At 46.3% G+C, this 23,839-nt stretch overlaps 1 long non-coding RNA gene across 1 annotated transcript; it reads right to left on the reverse strand.

The window, feature by feature from the left end:
- Positions 1-6,108: 6,108 nt before the first annotated feature.
- On the reverse strand, positions 6,109-23,294 carry LOC307112168. The gene is made up of 4 exons (XR_013814673.1): positions 23,127-23,294; positions 8,466-8,607; positions 7,738-7,817; positions 6,109-6,566 (listed from the first exon to the last, which is right to left on the reverse strand). It is a non-coding gene; the product is annotated as an uncharacterized lncRNA (long non-coding RNA).
- Positions 23,295-23,839: the final 545 nt, after the last annotated feature.

A 23,839-nucleotide genomic window follows, 5' to 3' on the forward strand; every position in this document is an offset into this window, starting at 1 on the left:
TCTGTGTTGCTTCCCGTTCTTCCGAGGCTCTGGGCAGAAGAAAGCCCAGGCTGAGAGATGTTTCTGTTGCTGTAGAAATAGGCGCAAGCGCCACCACCGATCCCCCTTGCCCTCTGGCAGGAGGCACCCACAGGTAACCGAGGGCAGCCCAGGCCAGGCCCATCCAGGTCAGGCGCCAGCTGGGGTCACACCTGGGCAGCCCCACACCTCTTACCCCTCATCCCAGGTATGTGTGTGTGTGTGTGTGTGTGTGTGTGTGTGTGTGTGTCCGTGATGGTGAGGGACAGCGTGGGATGAGGGACGCACATCCTGGGCAGGAGCAGGTTGGTAGGTGTCAGAAGCCTGGAGGGCGTGTCATGTGAGTGCTGGGTTCGGAGATCTGCTATCCGCCTGTTAGGGTGGGTCGGGGGGCTATTCAGGGGGTCATCAACTTCACTCCCTGCCTGGAGGTCTTTGCAGATACCCCTCTCTGCCTGATCTGATCTGGGGAGCAGAATGGGTGGCGGGCATCTGCCCCACTGGCACTTCACAGGCAGGCCCCTGAGGCCTCCTTGTGTCCGGTGGGGGCTCTGTCTTTGCAGAGCTCCAACAAGGACATCGTAGAGGAGCTGGCTGACACGTTCACGTATGCCATCAACGGGTACAAAGGACAAGTGCGTCAGGCCAGGAAAACCGACCAGTGCCAAACGGAGGTGAGAGCTGGCCCACACCCAGGACCCTGAGGTGACTGGGGTGGGACCAGGAGTCAGACTCAAATCAGGGGCCTCAAAGATCTCACAGACCCACTCCCAAAGAAACCTGCACCTTCAGTCCTCCCGACCAGCTTCCTGGTAGGTAGGGGAGAAAAGCAATCTTTCTTCACGTGCTTCTTGGGATCACAGAGGAAGCATTTGTTGCTGTCTTTGCCTTATGCTCCTTTCAGTTGATTCACTCCCTGCCCCAAGTAACCTGTGGACCAGTCCCAGCTCCACTGTCCTTGTAGACCTTCCCCAAGCCTTAAACATCATCCCACTTGATAGTGCTGTGTATTTAAAAAAAAAAAAAAAAAAGAGGGTTGGGGGCAAGGGAGGGATTAAGGTCTTGAATACTTTTCTCTGCAACCTATCACCTCACAGAGGACGACAAACCATTGCAGTGCGGCCAGGTCAGGAGCTGTGGCCTTACCCAACTCCATATCATTCCAACAAGGGCATAGTTTTCATCAGTGATTCAGGCTTTCACTGTTGCTAGACCTTGACACAAATCAATGCTTGCTAGCTCAGCGGGGCTGCCAGGAACATCCTCACTGTGTCCTAACAGACGAGGTCTGCCATGACACAGGACCACACATTGGGTGGAAGGTTCCTGATGCCTCCTGGCTCAGTACCCACTCTGTCTTTGCAGAGCTCCCAGGAGGACATCATGGAGGTGCTGGCCCTTGGACCCGACTACACCACCTACCGGGTCAGGGTGCAGGTGCACCAGGCTGACGACACAGTCCAGTGCCTGTCAGAGGTGAGAGCTGGCCTCGAGGGTCTCTACACCCACAACCCCAAGACGACCTGGCAGTGCCCAGACCCACACGCAAATCTGCGGACTCCCCGGGGACCCTCCCAGGACTCTCCCTAGACTGTCCCACAGCCCCATGACAAAGGAATCCGGACCCCCACTCCTCCCTCCAGCTACATGGGAGGGTAGAAAGACACTCCTCACATATTTGTAGAAATATGAGAGAGAGATGTGGTTTGACTTCACAGTAGACTCCATGAGCGCTTGGGCATTTCGCTGATTTTGTTGTTGAAACTACCCTTGCCCCTCAGTCCACAGTCCTTGCAGAACTTGGCCAATAGCAGATGTCCTTGCCCCGGCGATGCAGCCCTTCAGTGCTGTTGGACATGGGCCCGATTCAGTTCGGCTGCCATATCAGCAGCGCTGCCTGGAACACTTCATGAAGGGTGTCGGAATGGACTGTGTTAGGTTGCTCGGGCTGCCGTAACATAGGACCACACTGGGTGGTGTCAGCAGCAGACATTCATTTTCTCACTATTCCGGAGGCTAGGAGTGAGACAGGAGGCTGTCAGCCTGGCTGGTTTCCCCTGAGGGGTCTCTCCTCAGCTTGTAGATGGCCGTCTTCTCGCTCTGTGTCACGTGGACTCCCTTCTGCACTGCCATGTATCCTCCCCTCCTCTTCCAAGGACACTGGTCAGACTAGATTAAGACCCACACCACTGAATTCACTTCACCTTAATTATTTGCTTGAAGACTAAAACTCAAATGCGGACACATAATGAAGTTCTAGGGGTTGCAAATTCATGGGATTAGAGGGACACAATTCTGACCACAGTACGTGTGATGTCCTCAGCTGGAGATGGAAGCCCACTGCTGGTTGAAGGACGTGCACATGTAAACTTTGAACGGCTGCAGGCAGATTCCAAATCCAAAGGGCTGTAGCAGGGACATAGCCAAAAGCAGTTTCTCATGATGGCTGCTGCCTTGCTGCAGGCCTGGCCCGGGGATTTCTCACTCACTGAAATGTTCACCTGTCCGATGCCAGGTTGTCCAACTCAATCACAGTGTTCCTTCATTGGCAATTGCCTCATGGGTACTTTGAGTCACCTGTCACTTTTCTGCCACCACATACATTGCCTCCTTCCCGAGTCCTCTGCTCAGATTACTGCCTGGTGATCACCTTTCTCCAGTCTGCAGTCTCCAAGCATTTGCCACCTGGCAGGATCTGGGATCTCCATAATGACGGTCTTAAAATGCCCTTGAGTGTAAAAGGATGAAATATAACTTTCTCCTTTGAAGTCAATGGTTGTCATAGGCCATGTCAACTGGGTACACTGTTCCCACGCTGGGGAGGGACAAGGTTCCCACACCCTTTCCACCCATGTCGGGAGCAGATGAAGTCTCCAGTACCTGCGAGGGGATGTCCTGCAGGACAGGTCCCAGTTCTGACCTGCATGCCCTTCACCGGACATTTCATATCCCTAAGCCTCTGTGTTCTCATCTCTATAACGGGGAGGTTTCTAGACGACTCACAGGGCCCGTGCACTTCATATACACTATTCCCACAAGGAGGTTTGTTGTTCCTCAGCTAAGAAAAGAAAAAAAAAATAATGATGCCTAGAAGGTGACAATTTTCTGAACATGCACAGAACTTAAGTGGCACTTTGAAGACCTAGAACCTCGTTCAGCCTGGGCACTCCTGTCCCTCCTCTCGCACACGTCCCTGTGGGGCTGGGACCTCCCGAATGAGCTCCAGACCTCGATCCTTGTGGGATTCACGGTCATGCCGCTGACTGGATGTCCTTCCGTGTCCCTCCCAGTGCGCAGCTGAGGTAACTGGGAACCTACCTGAGTCCTGCAGGCTGCAGGCCCTCCATGAGGGCACCTTGGAGCAAGTGGCCACGTCCATGGTACCAGCTTTCCCGGGGGGAAACCTATCCCATGTCTCCACCCTGGCCTTCTCCAGAGCCCAACAGTTCCTCGAAGAGCTGCTAACTAGGTGAGCACACACTCGTGCCTCTGCCCACTGCAAGCTGTGAGTCTTGAAAACGTCACCACATCTTTCCGAGTCTCAGTATGCTCCTCTGAAAAGTGGGGTGGTGGGGGATAAACTTCATAGCACTGCTGTGGGGACAAGCCGTGGCAGGTCCCACCTGCTCCCTGGCTCTTCAGGCAGGGTTGCTGGACGTGCGCCGGTTGTTTGTGGCAATTATCTCACTCTGTCCCATGGAAAGAACGCTGACTCACCCATCAGCGGCCTGTGGCATCGGAGTTTGGAAAAGCACATGGAAAGCAACCTGTCAAGCAGTTGGAGATTTCACCTAGCTGGTCCTCGGCCTTGGTGTAGCCACACTGGGGATCTCGGGCGGGTAGCAGGGGCCCCACGCCCACTCAGATGGATGGGAGGGTGCTGGTTGGAGTTTATTTACTCGACAATGTGTATGAAGCTCCTACTACAGGCAAGCACGTTTGGAGACACTTTGCCCGACTCAAGGAATGAAGCAGACACGATCCCTGGGCCTCAGTTCTAGGCAGTGGGTCCAGCAGTCACGCTGTCCATCATTCACAGGTCCTGTCCACCATCCATCAGAGCTGATGCCAGCAAGGTGTTTTGTACCTCTGGAGGCACACCTCCTTATAAGCACCGGGGTGACACGCCGCAGGACCAAGTCATGAAGTGAGTGGTCTCTGGGCCCAGAAGGAGGGCCCCCTGTGTCAGCAGAGTGGGGACTGTGAGGTGGGGGAGTGCCCGGCGGAACCCTGATCTTATACATCTTCTGATTCCCAAGAAAGGCCTGAGCTCTGGTGGCTTCTATTCTAGGAGGACAAGAGTCAAAGAGGACAGAGGATGGGGCCCCGGGTATTGTAGACCCAGAGGGGAGGCTGGGCTGAGTTGTCCCTCAGAGTCTCCTTCCCCCCAACACCCATCGCGCTCTGCCTGCCCCCTCTCTCCATCCACCTCCACTGACCACCGGGGCGGGCCTCAGAACAGGATTGTGGCGAGCAGGCTGCTCGGGAGTCTGTCTCAGTCCTCAGCCCAGATGCCCAGGGGCATGGAGGCCTGGGCTGGGCAGTGTACAGGACCTTCAGGAGAGCCGCCAGTGGGAAGAAGAGGCTCACACAGACTCTGCGTTCAACCTGCTGGATCCCACATCTGCTACAAACACAACAGACACACAGGGGTTGGGGGTGGCGTGGAGGGGATTGCACAGAGGCTCAGTCCCAAACAAGAGTGCCATGGGAGGGCAGAGTGGAAGGAAAGACCGGAATTCTGACTTGACTGCCCACCTGCCTCTCCCCAGGGCCATTGCTTCGCTCGTGGGGACCTGGCTGGACCATGTCCAGGATTTTGGGCAGCCCCTGCCTTTCCCCTTGCAGGAGACAGAGCAGGCCTTGGTGCCCATCAACTCCCCTGCATCACACCTGGTGGGCCACGCCCCAAATCTAGAGCTGGAGCATCTTGAGCCCACCGAGGCAACCCGGGAAGGTGAGGGGGACTGATAACCTGGGCAGATAATCTGGGGAGGGCAGGCTCATGGGCGGGAGTTCCCTTAAAGGCGGTGGCATCTTTCCTGGCTGTGGAAAGTCACGGGAAAGCCAGGTGTGTGAGTAAATCTCTCTCTTTCTCCTGCTCCAGGTCCACACCCGGAGCTCCAGAGCTCTCCAGAGCCAGAGGAAGGGCCTGCTCAGGGGCCAGAGCCTGGTCCAGAGAGAGGCCCCGCCCTGGCCTGGCCTGGCCTGAGGCAGTACCTGAAGCCACTCTGGAGACAGCTGCTGGCGGTGCTGGAAACCTTCTCTGGTGCTGTCATAAGAGTTCTAGGTGATTATCTTAAATAACTAATAAGAGGAATACGCCCCAAGTGTATATGTATAATAATAAATAATGATAATTTCCAATATTACCTAGCTATTTATATAGACTACTAGCGTTCCCGTTGCAGGAAAAATCCTGCAATAGGATTTCCTGGTGCACTCTACCCCGCCTCCGCTCCTCCCTTGTCGCCCGCCCTGCCTTCTCGGCCAGCCTCCTGCTTTTTTCCCTTCGCCCCCGGCCCCGCCTCCGCTCCTCCCTTGTCGCCCGCCCCGCCTTCTCGGCTAGCCCGCCTGCTTTTCCCTTCACCCCCGGCCCTGCCTTCGCTCCTCCCTTCTCTACCCCCTGGCTTGCTTGCTTCTCTGAAGCTTTACTCCCTTCTGCAGCTCTTGGTTTCTTTGAGGCTGTCTTGATATGCAAATTAGCCGCCATCTTTGTTGGGGTAATTTGCATACTCGTCCTGATTGGTTGGTGGGCGTGGCTTGGCTGGTGGGCATGGCTTGGGTGTAGCGAAGGTGCGGTCAATTTGCATATTTGTCTATTATTAGATTAGATAATCCATTAAATTAAATACTCTTGAATAATTAGAAGTAAAATTGTTGATCAAAAGCATGTATAGACCTTATCTATTCATGTACTTATACATAATTAGCTAAGGTCTATACTATATATATATATATATATATATATATATATATATATATACATACACACACATACATATGTACACATATATGCTGATATTGAAGGATGCTCACTATATAATAAATTTTTAAAATAAGTTTTGAAACATTCAATTTTTTCTGCTAATTAAGTATAAAATTATTAAAATGAGAAATGAAATCTGGAAATATATACACCAAAATATTAACATCAAGATTTACTATAGTGTTATGGAAAAGGGTGTGGACTCAGCTTAAAGATAGAATAACAGGTCAGTGTCACAGTCAGACAGACATAGACTCACATACAGAGAGAAAGTGAAATAGATGGTGAAAGGAAGAAAGGGACCTCAAGAATGAGAGTACGAGAGAAGTAACAGGACCTGACTTCCCATCATCTCGCCTGTACTCTACACTATCAGAATCCAGTTTATGATAGAGTCTAAACATAAGAGAAATACAAGCAAATGTCACTATACTATTCACAAAATCTTTAACAACACTGATGCTTACCTCGATCAATTGTGCATACGTGTTCAGTAGTTCTGAAAAGCACTGTGTAATCCCTGTAGTTATGATCTAAGTAAATCTCCAATTTTAAGTCCCTAAAACAACAAGAACATATAAAACAGAAATAACAAGGAAGGTGTTACAACATTTTACCCCAACAGTTGGGATTCATCAATAGAGCTTTCCAAGTTAAAAACTTACCTGTGAGAAAGAAGATAATCAAATCTAGAATCCCTTTATTCTATTTTTGGATTTTCCTGTGCCCAATATGATAAGTGCAACCTGAACTCCTTTTGCTAGACACATTTTGTGGAGGTGAAACTACTGTAAACACACTAAGGTCTAGGTTCTCCTCCATTACTTATTAACCATGTGATCTTCAGCAAACCATCTCTAGAACCTCAATATTTTCTTCCAGAAAATGGGTAAATACCAGTTAATTAACTGTGAAGTTTTAAAACTAAATAAGATATGTGAAAAATACCAGAGCCCACGATTAGGGTTGGAAATCATTTCATCACAAGATAATTTTCATGATAATAATGGTTTGTCCTAAGAGAAATCAAAAAATTAAAACTGCCATGTCTCAGAATTCAACTTCAGTATCTCAAGGAAGATAACAAAAATTAGAAAATGTGCTGTAATCTTAACTCAGATGTTGACATTTTTATTTCATTCAATTTTCTTTATTATCAAGGTCACAACACCCAAGTGTGTGACCTTTAGAATTCAGTGCCAAACAGAATGCTGGCAAGGCTGTAAAAGTGCAGTGTTAGAACCATGTAAATGTAGATCCACTAGGATCCTGAAAGACACAAAAGGCGACAGCACAAGTGCAGCAGAGAGCCCACAGTTAGCCAAGTGTCCTGGTCTTGGAAACACACCCGGACAGGTTTTCTCATCACTAAATGGGGATCATGACTCCCTGACCTTGTTGACAACTCATGTAGCTAAACTGCAATTCTCTGAACTGAAAGCACTATTTGAAGGTAGGTATTGTTACAGCACAGCACGTATTGTTATAGAACTTCCACCACAGTACAGCCAGTCAGCTTGTCAACATGAAATGCTCTGCGGATCACCCCCAGGGTTTAACATGTTTCCTGACTTCCTACTGATCTTAGGACAAAGATGACTCACAGACCCTTACACAACCAATATCTTCAAACAATTCTGTTTTACAAAAAATGCTCTGGGTTCTTAAGAAGGCCATTTCTGAGTCACCTGAGCACTCCTGGAAGTTTTCACTCTACACACAGTATTTACCTTGCCAACTGAACTAAGAGGTCCACAAGTGAATGAATTCCTTCTCCCATCAGAGTATTCAATTTAGGATCCTCAAAGACCTGGTGAAGAAGAAAAAACATTGCAGATATGTGAGAGAAGAGAAGTGTAGAAGAATCCAGACTGAGATTCTGTGACAAGTCCTCATCCTTTATCTGAGAAACTTCCAAAGGACTCAGACATAAAGATCTGTTCAAAAGGTGAGGCTCAACCTTCTGGTGGTAGTCTGAATTCAGTAAATACTCCCAATCCCGAGAAGAAGAAACAGATATTGATTTTTAAAACATGCCTACTTGTAATTAGGGGGGTGAGAGTGATCGGGGAGGGTTCGATGGGGGGAAAAGGAGACATATGTAATACTTTAAACAATAAAAAAAATCAATTAAAGCAATTCAAGTTCCATTTTCACATTAAGTTGATCTAAGAATATAGAAAAAAAATCACAATGCTGGCCCAGCAGGTGTGGCTCAGTGGTTGAGCATCAACCCATGAACCAAGAGGTCATGGTTCAATTCCTGACCAGAGCACATGCCCAGGTTTCTGGTTTTATTCCCAGGAGGAAGTGTGCAGGAGGCAGCCAAAAGATGATTCTCTCCCATCAACGATGTTTCTCTCTCTCTCCCTCTCCCTTCCTGTCCCTGAAATAAAAAACATTTTAAAAATTAAATAATCACAATGCTGAAAAATGAAAGGAATATCAAAACACCTACGTGATTTCAATGATATTCTAAATCCTGTTGTCATTCCCACAGTCTCCGCAGCACCTTATCCAGGAGGAGACATGGGACTCTCTCCCTTTTTGTCATTCCCACAGTCTCTGCAGCACCTTCTCCAGGAGATGTGTGACTCTTCCTTTAATGAATAATATAAAAATGCTTAGACAAAACCACCATTATTCATGTCTCCTTATTTTGAACAACAAAAAAAGAGGTATACATTTAGAATCAAAAAGTTCAATAAAATTCCAAAAAGAAACTTATTGTAGGCTTTTTCAGACTTATCCTCTGATATAATAAATGCCTAAAATTAAAACAAAATGCTTATCTAAGAAAATTGCAGCTAAATAATAGCCTGTTAACAAATAGTATCTAAATAGGAATTATGGTGAGCTAGAAGGGGACAATAAAAAAGGGGAGACATTGCCCTAGCTGGTTTGGCTCAGTGGATAGAAGGTCAGACTGCGGACTGAAGGGTCCCAGGTTCGATTCCAGCCAAGGGCACATGCCCGGGTTGCAGGCTTTATCCCCAGTGGGGGATGTGCAGGAAGCAGCCAATCCATGATTCTCTCTCATCATTGATGTTTCTATCTCTTTCCCTCTCCCTCTCTGAAATCAATAAAGATATATTTAAAAAGAAAAGAATTTTAAAAAAAGGGGGAGGGGAGACATCTATAATACTTTCAAAAGGAAATATTTTAAAAATAAATAATTACACACACACACACACACACACACACACACACACACACACAATCTCCTCACCAGCTCAACACATGCACCAGGGGAACAAAAAAAGCAAGGTAAAGTAAAATTAGACAAATTAATGATAAATATTATAAGGAAAGATAAACTATGTGTGGAAATAAATTTTATGTTGAATAGACAAAAATTTAAAAACCTACTAGATAGAAGCCTTGCCACAAAAGTGACCTCAAACAGCGGCTCAACCTGTATCGACCCTATGTCCTGTATAAAACTAAAGATTATCAGAAGAACTATTTCATAACCTACAGATTTCTTAATGATCTTATCATTCTTAGACATTCCTAGACTCACTTCAGAAAAAAAACTTTAGAAAAACTAAACTTTTCCTGTCATCTTGCAAAAATATAAACTAGGAAATGCCATTCAACTTTCACTAGCATGCCTAACAATCACTTACTTGAAATTATTTAATGGTATTTTATGGGTTTTTCAATTGTGGTTAAATATACATGTAAAATTTACCATTTTAACCATTTTGTGGTATATAAATTCAGTAGCATTAAATACATTCATTCATAAAGTTGTGCAACCTCATTGCTATCCATTTTCAGAATTTTTCCATTATCGCAAACAGAAACTACCAATTCAACAATTCCCCATGTCTCCCTCCCTCAGTTTCTATTGTACTTGCTATCTTTATGAATTTGCCTATTCGAAGAAAAGTACCCCCATGAAGGTGGAATTATGCAGTATTTGTTATGTTGGGTATAACATCCTCAAGGTTCATCCATATTGTAGCACATCTCAGGATTTCCTTCATTTTAAAGGTTAAATATTTCATTCTAGGCATATACCATATATTGTATATCCAGTCATTTCTCCATACATACTTGGGTTGTTTCCAATTTCAACTATTGTGAATAATGCTGCTATGAACACTGGTGTTCGACTGAGTTCCTGCTTTCAATTCTTTTGTGTATATATACCCACAAGGGGAATTGTTGGATCATATGGTGACTCTAGGTTTAACTTTTTTCCCCCTAATTTATCTTGAAATTTATTGTTGAAAATATTATAGGTCCCTCCTTTATCCCCCATTGATCCCCTCCACCTTGCCTAGGTTTAACTTTTTGAGAAACAGCCAAATGGTTTCCCACAGTGGCATTTTTTACTTCTCCACCAGTTATCACAGGGTTCCAGTTGCAACATCCTCACTTATTTTTTTATGTATCATTCATCCCAGTAGGTAGGACATGGTATCTCATTGTGGTTTTGATTTGCATTTGCCTAATGATTAAACATGCTGAGCACTGTTTCATGGCCATGTGCATATCTTTAGAGAAATGTCCATTCAAGCCCTCTGTCCGGTTATAAATGGAATTATCTGTTCTGTGGTTGTTGAGTTAGGAAGAACCGGCATTAGAGCTGCACTCCCACCTCAAAGTCCAAAATCTACACTGTACCTATTATTGACTCAGCTTCCTTTTATGAAGTCCCATTCTCCCAGTCTGTAAAAGCAGATAGTATTTCATTTTTACTTTAAAATCTTTATTGTTGAAAGTATTATATATCCCCCCCCCAATTAATCTCTTTCAGCCCACTCCCTTCCCCATCCCAATAGTATTTTCACACTCTCCCTTACTCCTGATGTCTCAGACATCACTAGCCACTTGCACATTCCCTCGGCTCTGTCTCTCATCTCTGTCTTCTCTCTTCAGAGCCAATCTTTTCCCCCTGAACTATCATAAAACAGTATCCTTGACAACAGTCTCTCTACTCTCCAGCCAATCCTACACATTGCCACCAAAGTCATATCTTCTCAAAATACAGAACTGAAGGTGTACTTTCCATTTTAACATCCTTGATAGGCTCCTTCTGTGTATAGTTTAAATTCCAACTTCCCAGGTACAAACAAGGCCCTTCAGTTTGGATCCACTCAGCACCTGCAAGCATCTCTTCACACCCAAACCCTCTGTACATCCATTCTGAACTTAGAAAACATCATGTTTTTCCATAAATCATTTGGCTGATTCCCTCTGCCTAGAATGCCCTTCTTTTCCCAACTTCCAGGTCAATCAGCAATTTCTTTGAGAAATCCTTCCTTCAGAGCCAGTCCCCCTGTCTCTCACCACACTGTGGACACACAGCTATTATATGGCACTTTAATTTATCTGCATACAGCATTTTAGTTATCTGTTTAATTTGTTCAACTAAATCTGAGTCACATATACCTGGTATTGATTCCTAACCAAAATCTAAAATATCTTCCTCCATATAGTAAGAAGACTAAATAACAATATGTTTTCCAGACCAAAATGACTGAAATTAAAAATCTTACTGTTCTATTTACAAGCAATCTTAAGGTAAAGGAGACAAAAGAGACAATTCATCTAACTGCACATACATGGAATCTAGTAAACATACAATCATCCCTTGGAGAATTTAAGATGGAAACATAGAAGCAAAAAATTAGTTTGAGCCCAGCCAGCATGGCTCCACGGTTGAGCATCAACCAATGAACCAGGAGGTCACAATTTGATTCCAGGTCAGGGCATATGCTTGGGTTGCGGGTTCGATCCCCAGTGTGGGTTGTGCAGGAGGCAGCCAATCAATGATTCTCTCTCATCATTGATGTTTCTATCTCTCTCTCCCTCTCCCTTCCTCTCTGAAATCATTAAAAATGTATTTTTTTTAAAAGAAAAAGAACTAGTTGGATATCATCATGCCACTTTCACAACTACACTAACCTTATGGTTACATGGGGGGAAAATATCATCAAAATGGTCACTGGCTTCAACACTCCTGGACAGAAATGCTTTTACACATGCCCTCAAGTTTAGGAGTAATTCAGTTTATCGTTCCCAATATATTGTTAGAAGGGTACAATGTTCATCAGGAAACAGTTAATGGGGGAAAACACAAAAAACAATGTTCAGGTACCAAGATTTCAGTGCTTCCCACTAAGGAATTCAACATTAGTCAAAAAGTCTTGAAATCTCTTGTCAATAGCCCAACAATTAATTCAACTGCTATAAATATATTCTACTCTCCCCAGAAACTTTTTATTCTAAAAATATTCAGTAAGAAAAGTTGAAGCAATACAGTGAACACCTGTTTATCTAAACCTAACAGTTATTAAGGCCTAGCTGGTTTGGCTCAGTAGATAGAGCATCAGCCTGCGGACTGGTCCCGGGTTTGATTCTGGTCAAGGGCTCATATCCAGGTTGCGGGCTCAATCCCCAGTAGTGGGCATGTAGGAGGCAGCCGATCAATGATTCTCTTCTCACCACTGATGTTATTGATGTTCCTCTCTCTCCCTTCCTCACTAAAATCAATAAAAATATGTTTTAAAAATAAATAAATAAATCTAACAGTTGTGAATATTATGCCCTATCTGCTTATGTGCATGTGGGGGATTTGAGTGGGGGGTGTTAACTACCTGAAAACCCCCCACATCATGACTTCATCATGCATTTGCCCAAAATAAATATTTTCTCCTATACACCACAAAACCACCATCTTGCCTAAGAAAAAAATTTTCTAACATCACCTAATATTCAGTCCATTTGCAACTTTTTCAAATTTTCCCCAAAATGTTATTTTAAGACAATTTTCTAGAATCAGGACTCAATCAAAGTTCATTCAACATGGTGCAAAAAATATTGCATTTGGTGATGTCCTTTAGTGTCTTTTAACCTAGAACAGGCCCCACCTTTTTTCCCCCTCCATGACTAACTCTTTAAGGAGACCAGAATGTAGACTATCCCATATTCTGGATTTGTCTGAAATTTTTTTTTATAGAAAATTTCAAATATATACAAAGTAAACAGAGTAACATAATAAATCCCCAACAGCCAACTTCAATAATTCTCAATAATGGTTCTTGTTTCATCTATACCTTCACCCATTCCTCATCTCATTTTATAAATTGATCCTCTATAATTCCTGTAACTGCAAGTTAGGTCTACATATTCATGTCAAATATTTTAGAGAAGAAAACTGAGTAGATGGCATCATGTCTCCATGCTACATTACAGCTGTAGGTATAAAAGAGTCCTCTGTCCCATATTAGTGATGGTAAACCCACCAGGTTATTGAGGTGGAGAACAATATGCAGCTTCAGAGTAGAGATGCATTTGTTTCTTCACTTTGAGTAACACCTTGGTGCCATGCTAAATACCTTTCACACAATAGCATTACTATCCCATTTACAATCCTTGTTTGAATCAGAGGTTACACAGAACAGCGATTTTCAAATTCTACAATTCCTTCTATATTTATTAGCTGGTATTCTTCTTTAAATAAGGGTTTTCCTTTATTAACTGGAGATGAACTGTAAGGCTTCCTAAAAAGGCAGGGCAAATGCTTAATTACTAATTTTTATTTGTTTTTATTATTTTTTTAATCAGTTAGAAATATATATAGTTTTTATATATATACATATAAATTTATATATAAGTTTATGAAATATAAATACATATCTATATAATATTAAAAGCCTAATACGCAAATCGACTGAACGGTGGAACAACCAGTGGAACGACTGGTCACTATGATGCACACTGACCACCAGGGGGCAGATGCTCAATGCAGGAGCTGCCCCAGGCCTGCAGGCCCCAGGCCAGCCAAGGCAGGTGCCAGTGGGCCCCCCCCCGTCCCCGATTGCCCCGTCCGGTCACCCTACAGATCAGTCCTGATCACCGGCCAGGCCTAGGGACTCTACCTGTGCATGAATTTCATGCATCGGGCCTCTAGTCTATATAATAAAAGCCTAAACAACCATTACAGCAGAACGACCACAACACTGGTCGCTATGTTGCGCACTGACCACCAGGGGGCAGGTGCTCAACACAGGAGCTGCCCCCTGGTGGTCACTGCACTCCCACAGGGGGAACACCTCTCAGCCAGAAGCCGGGCTCACAGATGGCGAGCGCAGCAGCGGTGGCAGGAGCCTTTCCCACCCCCGCAGTAGTGCTAAGGAGCAGCGAGCCAAGCGGTAAGGAGCACTGAACAGGTGGGTGGTAAGGAGTGAGGGGTCCCAGACTGCAAGAGGGCGCAGGCCGGGCTGAGGGACCCCCTCCCTCCAGTGCACAAATTTCATGCACCAGGCCTCTAGTATATTTTTATTGACTTCAGAGAAGGATAGGTAGAAACATCGATGAGAAACTTTGATCGGCTGCCTCCTGCACACCCCTTACTGGGGATCAAGCCAGCAACCCAAGCATGTTCAATGACAACAAATTAGATTTTTTTCCTTTCCCTTACTCTCCGAGTATTTTTACTATGAACCTAATTTTTATTTATTCAAATGCAACCAAATATAATCATGTGTTAATATATTCTTACTAGAGGCCTGGTGCACGAAAATTCATGCATTCGGGGTGGGGGGTCCCTCAACACGGCCTACGCCCTCTTGCAATCCAGGCCCCCCTTGGGGGATGTCCACCTGCCAGCTTAGGCCCACTCCCCTAAGCCATTAGTCGGACATCGTTAGCACTGCCACGGAGGCAGGAGAGGCTCCAGTCACTGCTGCTGCGCTGGCCAGCCATGAGCTGGCTTCTGGCTGAGCGATGTTCCCTGAGGAAGCGCACTGACCACCAGGTAGTGAAAGGATGCACTCTCAGGGCTGGCGCTCCGGAGGCTGTTCTGGGAGGCAGAGATAGTTAAGATTAAGTGGGCATAGTTCAGTTCCCAGAAAAGAGCGTGCTGAACTCCCCTTTAGTGCTTATCAGTAAATGTCCTGGTCTTTGTTGAAACAAATTAAAGACATCCCTGGCTTCTAGTTTCTGTTAAAGCAAACTCCTGTTTTTACGAGCTTTCTGTTAAAGATAAAGCATTCCGTTCCCACGAGAACGGGCCATCTCCCCCACCTTTCCACCCCCACCTGCGTGTGGTTTTTGCCCATAAAAGCTTGTAATCAACCCTGGCTCAGGGCTCCGGTCAGCAGTCTCTTGTCAGAGTTGCTGCCTGTGAGTCCCTGCGCTGCGCTTGAATAAAAGAAACCTCTTGCTTTTGCATCAAGACTCGAGTTCGGCGTTTGATTTGGGGTCGTCGCTCTGCCACAGGGTCGTCACGGCCTTACATTTGGAGGTTCCACCGAGATTGATCGACCACCCCTCAAACGTCAGAACCGACCTTGGAGGTAAAGGGGCCCCCGTTGTTTTGTTGTCTGTTGTCCGGTTCGTCTGATAATTGTTTCAGTATTTCTGGTTATTTCTGGTTCTGGTGACAGGTTGTTCTCTCCGTAAGGAGAGGGCTCCTCTGACCGGTTAGAGTCCGGTCAGAAAAACTGTCAAACTGGGGGACGCCCCAGATTCAGGAGACGACTGAGTAAAATTGGTCGTCGTCGGGTGTCCGGCGACGGGCGGATTGAAGTCCGGCCGGACAATCTGGAGGACGGGAGTCCGTCCGTCTGGTTATATTAGGTCATTGTTTCAGTCTCGTTGGGCCCGTTGTCTGAGTGTTTTGTTCATTGTTGTCTGTCTTTGTCCTGTGTTTCAGTTGGTCTGGTTCTGTGTGCACACTTCTGGTTTTGCAGCCGTTCGGCGACTCGTAAGAGTGACCGAGCAGTGAGTGACCGAGCAGTAGTCGGTAGACGTGCCTGGAGGACCACAGGTTGCAGCCTTGGGGGACGCCCCAAGGGTGGAGGAGAGCCAGGGACGCCTGGTAGTCTCCGTCTGGGGGGCGTAAAAACCCCCGTCTGGAGGGGAGTGGCTTTCCCTCAAAACTCTGGGACGAAGCGGGTCGCTCCCGCTGGTTGGCACAGGGCCATCGTCCAGCTGTTCCCAGGTGTCTTTGTCTGTTTGGTTTCTGTGTCTTTCTGTGGACTTACTGGACGGACGTTATGAGATAGACTCAGTCCACTCCAAGTGAGTGGAAAGGGGAGCTTAACCCCCCCCACCCGGAGGCCATAGAGCTTCCTCAGGCAAATTAATCAGGTGACTGTTTAAACTCTGGTAAATATCTAATAGGAGTCAAAAACTCAGATTGTTTGGTATATAAATATAAATATAAAAGTATTTGTTGTCTCTTTCTGCTTTTAATTTATTTAAAGATGGGGCGGACCTGCTGTGGCGGAATACAAAGGTCTTTAGCAGCTGCTGAGACACCTTTTTCTCAGAGTCCTTTGTTCTCCGTCAGAGAGGGAATCAGCCCACTTAGATAATAAAAATTCCTCTGTTTGTATAAATGAAGGTTTCAGTTTGCTCTGATTTGTGAATTTACTGTATTAAATTGAATTTTAAAGTCCTAAGGTTGATTTTAAAATATCCATTTATAACATTTCAAAGAACAAAAGAACTTTTATTTACAGCTTCCTTATCTCTTTTGGTGCTGGGAGACTCCCAGCTAACAGCTTCACAGGGCGAAGAGATTTTCAAGGTCCTGTCCCTGCCTGTGACATCATAGTCCAACATGAAACTAAGGCTGAAGTTACTATTAACTCTTTATAGACCCCGTTAACCGTTTGTTTAACTTGCTGTTTTCAGTTATTAGGATCCTCATAGAGAACACAACCTGATCTTTCCCTTCCTCTCTCATTCTGATTCTAATAGCATCTGTAACTGGATTAAAAATCTTTTCTTTCAGGAGGCCATCCAGGCTTTCAGCTCACAAGAAATCTCCTCCTGCGAGAGGAGAGAGGGACCCCCCCAGAAGGGGCTGGAGGCTCTCCCTCTCAACAGGTGTTTGTTTTGTATTTTGTCATGTTGGTATCAGGACTGTTTGTTTTGTCTTTTTGTCTTATATTTTCTGTCATAATTGGGATATTATTTGTTGAGTTTTGATTTGTCAAGGTTTTGTCAGTTTGTTAAAATCCTCTCAGAGGACATTGAGTGGTTCTTCCCTTCCTGTTTAACCTTTGACTGTGTAATTGGATTACTGAGCTTTTATCAAGGTTTTGCCTCTCCTGAAATAACGCTCTATGTGTAACCTGTCCCTCCCCGAGCCGGACTGCAGGATGACTTTTCCTTCAACACACTGGTCCCGCCCACTGGCCTATGGCAAAAAGCGACGGTAGGAAAAGGAGGCCCCCATCAGGGGACTTAGAGGCAGTATTCCTGTTATCTGCTTAGATCCCAAGAATGTAAGAATACTTGTTTACTGAAATGATATAAGGACAGATGTTTATTTGATATTTTGTTATCTGCCTGGTTATAATTATTTGTTCATATATAGAAGTCTATAAAAAGAAATAAGAAACATTTAATTTGTTTAAGGCTGGGTGCTCTGACACATAGCAAATCGCCCTGAGTGGCCACTGGGATTTCTTTTTTCCTAGGGGTGTTTGCTCTCTGTCAGAGGGGGAATCGGCCCGCCTAGCAAAATTTCTGTCTAAGTTTATTAATTTGAAGGTATAACGTTGTAACAATTGTGGTCCAAGAGATTAAAATCAGGGACCAAGTTTTAAAGTTAACTATTTATAAGAAGGAAGCTTGAGCTGGCAAAGTCACCAAGTCTGCCCAGCAAGCTCAAAAACTGAATGAATCTTATTTCTGACACCTGCTGCCACCCAGTCTTAATCAGTGGTGGAGAAACGGTCTCAGAAGTGTTTGTCTCAATTGGCCATTTAACTTTGATGTAATTAATGATTACAGCACATTGTAAAATCTTTAGGAAGGAAAGGAAAATATTTTATGGGCCACTTGGTCCTTGTGTGTATGTATCAACTCTTAAGTTATAGTTTTAAAATCAGTAATTTTAATAGAAACACACTCAAGCAGAGGGGCTTTTCAGAAAGGTCAGGGAGTCTGATTGCAGTGTAAGGGTCACTGGTTCCCCCCCCCATGCCACCTTCATTGGCAGGAGGCAAGAGCTTTTCCCAATGGGAACAGAGAGTGGACTGCCAGATGAAAACGCCTCGGTGGGAGCCTTCCTTCGCCACCTGGGACCCGCGCCGCGCTCCCTGCCTCTGCCCACCCAGCGTCCATCCCCTCCAGGGGTTGTTTTGAGTAGCTGCTGGAGGCAGCGATGAAAAGGGAAATTCCCTTGTGACCCCCTGCGCCCCAATGAGACCCAAGAACCCCTGACGTCTCCTTGGACACTTTTCACCGTGTTCTGTTAGGGGACTTAAAGCCATGTTCTGTTAGGGGGCTTAAAGAAGGCACAGCTAGTAATTCCCCTTTTCAGGCTTATCAGAATCTGAGATCATTATCTGTAGGAAGAATGTGGCCATTTGGGACTCAAGTGGCTAGAGGCCTGGCTAGCCTGGGAACCGGCTGCAGAGCCTGCTCCCTCCCCCGCTGCCTTTTCTAGCATACAATACTGAAACATTGATTGCTAGACATGTTTAGAAATACTTAATAGAAGGTCTGAGGCATGGTTATGCATTTTTGAAGGACATAGAAGAAAGGTTTGAAGGCTAATTTGAAATTGTGAAGATTTTTGTAAAGGTTTGTGCATGTGATAAGATAGAACAGAGAAAAGTAAAAAGAAAGAAAAGGCCAGCAGCAAATAGGAAGCGGGGGCACTGCAAGAGAAAATGTCCTGGCAGGTTACCTAGAGAAGCAAAAGGGGAGACTCAGACTCCAAAGGTCTTTAACTTAGAGGAAGAGAACTGACAGGACTGGGGCTCCTTTCCATTGAGCCCCCAGAAGCGCAGGGTAACCTTACAAGTGGGGGGCAAACCTGTTAGTTTCCTGGTGGACACTGGGGCAGCCTATTCAGTCTTGACAGAGCCGATGGGACCCGTAACCTCTAAGAAGACATCAGTCCAGGGAGCCACCGGACAAATTTCCTGTTTTCCTTGAAGATCAAAAAGGACTGTAGACCTCGAAAGGACACGGTAACGCATTCATTTCTGATCATGCCAGAATGTCCGTACCCCCTGTGTAGACGTGACCTCCTGCAGAAACTATTTGGATGTGCCACCATATCCTTTGAGGGGGACGGAGCGGGAATTCCTACGGGCAGTTGGATACTGCCACCTGTGGATATCGGGGCTCGCGGAGATTGCTAAACCTCTGTACTTAAGTACTAGGGGAATGCATCCACTGAACTGGACCGAAGTGGAACAACAGGCCTTTGAGAAGCTAAAGAAGGCTCTCGTCTCAGTACCTGCCCTAGCCTTGCCAGACGTCACGAAGCCCTTCCACCTCTACGTGAGTGAGGTAAGGGGCATTGCCAAAGGGGTTCTCATTCAGACTCTAGGTCCCTGGAAGAGACCTGTTGCTAAGAGGCTAGACCCCGTGGCAGCAGGGTGGCCAGCGTGCCTCCGGGCAGTGGCCACCACAGCATTGCTGGTGAAGGAGGCAGATAAGTAGACTCTGGGCCAGGAACTAGCCCTGACAACACCCCATGGTGTGGAGGCCCTCCTTCAAGGTGCTCTGGAGAGATGGATGTCAAACACCAAGATCACCCAGTGCCAAGCTCTTCTCCTAGACCAGCCCTGTGTCCGGTTCCATAAGACACTGGCCACCAACCCTGCCAGCCTGCTTCCAGATGATAGTCCAGAGGAACCTATGCAGGGCTGCACAGAGGTAACAGACGCAGTATGAACAGCTCGCCCAGACCTGACAGCACGGTTGGGAGCAGTTATGTTCAGTTTTAGTAACCCTGCCGTACCTGGACCTACGCAGACCCCCTCTTACACCAAACAAGAGGAGAAATTGGCAGAACAGAAGCAAGCCATCAAAGGACCAGATGGTTGGTGGATCCTACCAGATGACAGACTGTTGGTCCAGAGGCTCTAGGTCGGACGTGAGTTGCCCAGTTACACCAGGCTACCCACTTAGCATCACCAAGACTTCTGAACTTCTGCAAGGCAGGTACTCTTAGATAAAATAATTAAAAGCATAGTCACTAGAAATACAGTTTGTGCACAGGTAAATACTAAGCAAGGTAAGAGGGTCGCCCTGAGAATTTGGGCCCCACAGAAATTACTCCAGGAGATTATATCTAGCTTCGGGCTGCCAGTAGTCATAGGATCAGATAACAGCCCCGCCTTTATAGCCAAGGTATTTCTGGGTATAGCTCAAGCCTTAGGCCCAGAATCTGGACAGGCATGAGCAGGACTCTAAAAGTACTTTAACTAAATTTGTCCTAGAAACCGGTGAAAACTGGACCAACCTCCTGCCCTTCACCCTCTTATGGGCCAGGTGTACCCCTTACCGGTAGGGGTTTCCCCCTTTTAGAGATCATATATGATAGACATCCCCCCACCGCTTCCTTTCCAGGGTCAGGAAGAAACTGAAAGCTGGAATTCATAACCATTCCCTTCCTTAAGTCCTTACAGGCTCTATACCCAGAGAGCCACCCATAAGCTTGTTCGAGATGCACTGCCAGTGCCCACCGCGGACCCTGTACATCCCTTCCAGCCCGGGGACTCGGTATAGGTAAAGAAGTTCACTGACCAAGGACTCACCCCAACCTGAAAGGGATACTACACTGTTATCCTGGGCATGCCCACGGTTATTAAAATGAACAGCACCCAGATCTGGCTACACCACTCCCAGCTCCTGCACCAGGAAACGGCCTAGATCCTGGCAACCAGCAGCCTCACCCGTGAGATCCCTAGCCTGGGCTACACGCAGGCCAAGAGGAGACTCGACACCTGCAGGAGGGGAACTGGACTTCAGTGAGGACAGTACTGATGGGGACCGTGGTACTGAAGTATAATAGCAACCATACTTAGATAAAAACTGCTGTTTGAATTTTAACCCTGCTATTCTGGCTTTTGTACACACTTGCTTGCTTGGACAATAGAATAGTTTGAAAAATTGATACAGCCGATCCCCTTGGTTCACCACCCTCATATCCACCCTGATGGGTCCCCTTATTATACTACAAAAGTTCCATGATTGGAACTCCCCAAAAAGAAAAGGGGGGAATGAAAGGATGCACTCTCAGGGCTGGCGCTCCGGAGGCTGTTCTGGGAGGCAGAGATAGTTAAGATTAAGTGGGCATAGTTCAGTTCCCAGAAAAGAGCGTGCTGAACTCCCCTTTAGTGCTTATCAGTAAATGTCCTGGTCTTTGTTGAAACAAATTAAAGACATCCCTGGCTTCTAGTTTCTGTTAAAGCAAACTCCTGTTTTTACGAGCTTTCTGTTAAAGATAAAGCATTCCGTTCCCACGAGAACGGGCCATCTCCCCCACCTTTCCACCCCCACCTGCGTGTGGTTTTTGCCCATAAAAGCTTGTAATCAACCCTGGCTCAGGGCTCCGGTCAGCAGTCTCTTGTCAGAGTTGCTGCCTGTGAGTCCCTGCGCTGCGCTTGAATAAAAGAAACCTCTTGCTTTTGCATCAAGACTCGAGTTCGGCGTTTGATTTGGGGTCGTCGCTCTGCCACAGGGTCGTCACGGCCTTACAGTAGCAGCTCCTGCGTTGAGCATCTGCCCCTGGTGGCCAGTGAGTGTCATAGTGACCAATGGTTCCTGGTTGTTCCTCAGTTAGTTTGCATATTACCCTTTTATTATATAGGACTAGAGGCCCAGTGCATGATTGAATCATGCACGTGTAGGGTCCCCTACACGCTTTCGCTTTCGATCACGGGGGAGCTGGGTGCCTGTCGGCTGGTTCTCCAGGCCTTTCAGAAGCCTCCGGTGCAGCGGAGGCTTCTGAAAGGCCTGGTGCCTGAGCAGACAGGCACCCAGCTCCCACGCTTTTGCTTTTGATCGCTGGTGCACCAGGCCTTTCAGAAGCCTCCAGCGCGGCGAAGGCTTCTGAAAGGCCTGGTGCCTGAGTGGACAGGCACCCAGCTCCCACGCTTTTGCTTTCGATCACGGGGGAGCTGGGTGCCTGTCCACTGGTGCACCAGGCCTTTCAAAAGCCCTCGGCGTGGCGAAGGCTTCTGAAAGGCCTGGTGCCTGAGTGGACAGGCACCCAGCTCCCACGCTTTTGCTTTTGATCGCTGGTGCACCAGGCCTTTCAGAAGCCTCCGGCGCGGCGAAGGCTTCTGAAAGGCCTGGTGCCTGAGTGGACAGGCACCCAGCTCCCACGCTTTTGCTTTCGATCGCAGGGGAGCTGGGTGCCTGTCCACTGGTGCACCAGGCCTTTCAGAAGCCTCCGGCGCGGTGAAGGCTTCTGAAAGGCCTGGTGCCTGAGTGGACAGGCACCCAGCTCCCACGCTTTTGCTTTCGATCGCGGGGGAGCTGGGTATCTGTCCACTGGTGCACCAGGCCTTTCAGAAGCCTCCGGCGCGGCGAAGGCTTCTGAAAGGCCTGGTGCCTGAGCGGACAGGCACCCAGCTCCCCCGCTTTTGATGGTCCGCGGTGGGACGTGAGCTCGCTGCCCAGAGGCCCCTTCTGTGCCACAGCACAGCCATGGCACAGATGCTGAGCTCGAGCCACCGCTGGCGACGCGAGCTCAGCGTCCCGCCAGCCCAATTGGCCACCCCGGCCACCCCAAGTCCCGCCCCCCCCGCGCCTCCTGGCCAATCGCAGGCATAGCGAAGGTACGGTCAATTTGCATATTTGTCTATTATTAGGTAGGATACCCTTATATATAAGTCTTATAAAATTTTTTTGACAATAACTAATTGAATTACTCAAGTAAGTTTAAACATTACCATTAAATTGACAAAGGACAGTGTAAAAAAGTGATGATATAGAAAATAAATTAAATGTTTATTTCCCTACCATTATCTTCACTACATATTAAAACATATACCTAGCAACTGGGATCATTATACTTTTTTTATTATTATTATTTCTGTTAAATTTTAAGATAAAAGCTTTTTTTTTTTTTAATTATTCAAGCCCTGACTGGTCTGGCTCAGTGGATGGAGCGTCAGCCTGCAGACAGAAGGGTCCCAGGTTCGATTCTGGTCAAGGGCATGTACCTTGGTTGCAGGCACATCCCCAGTGGGGGGTGTGCAGAAGGCAACTGATCGATGTTTCTCTCTCATTGATGTTTCTCTCTATCCCTCTCCCTTCTTCTCTGTAGAAAATCAATAAAATATGTCAAAAAAATTATTCAATAGTCAATCAGATACTAAAATTCAAATAAACTCACCTGTTGAACAGGACTATCAACTGTAAAGACCTTGTAAACAGCCAATGCCTGGCTTTTACTTCCTTTGCTTCAGATCACCATATTTCCAGCCACATAGAGTTCCTCGTCATAATCCACTTCTCCAATTTCACTTCTGCCTCTCCTTAACTGCCAGCTTTCCTTAAAAATTTACCTACATAAGACATGTTTAAGCGCTATTTTTATTTCTTTTGCAACAGTATGGAGCAAGATTTATTAATTAAAATTGAATAGCAATCCAGATACAAGTCTCCTACTCTCTGTCTGTGGAGTAAGACTCAGTTCAAGGCCAACTCTTAGGTTTGGTGCCACTGATTAACAGAGGAGGGGGTCTGGGTGTATGTATTATACTGTATCTTACAGGATTTCAAAAATGAGAATTTACTCAAGAATTATCTATATTAAGTATTTTATTATTACATGACCATTTTATGCTGCCAAAAACATAAATAAACAAAAATTAGACTTTACCTATATATCCAAAAATTAAACCAACATTCTTGGGAGACTAAAAAGACATATTAAGCATACGGGGGGTGATGCAGAGGGGGCAGTGAAGTGCACATGGGTCACTGGGGGAGCTTACCCACCATGCAGATTTCCGTGCTTCAAACTGCATATACATTCACCTTCCTGCCCTTGTCCCAACCGTCAAAATGGACAGGGTAGAGAAAGGTTTAGATTCCTAACTACAT

The sequence above is a fragment of the Cnephaeus nilssonii genome (genome assembly GCF_951640355.1).
Source record: "Cnephaeus nilssonii genome assembly, chromosome: 15".
NCBI classification, from domain to species: domain Eukaryota; kingdom Metazoa; phylum Chordata; class Mammalia; order Chiroptera; family Vespertilionidae; genus Cnephaeus; species Cnephaeus nilssonii.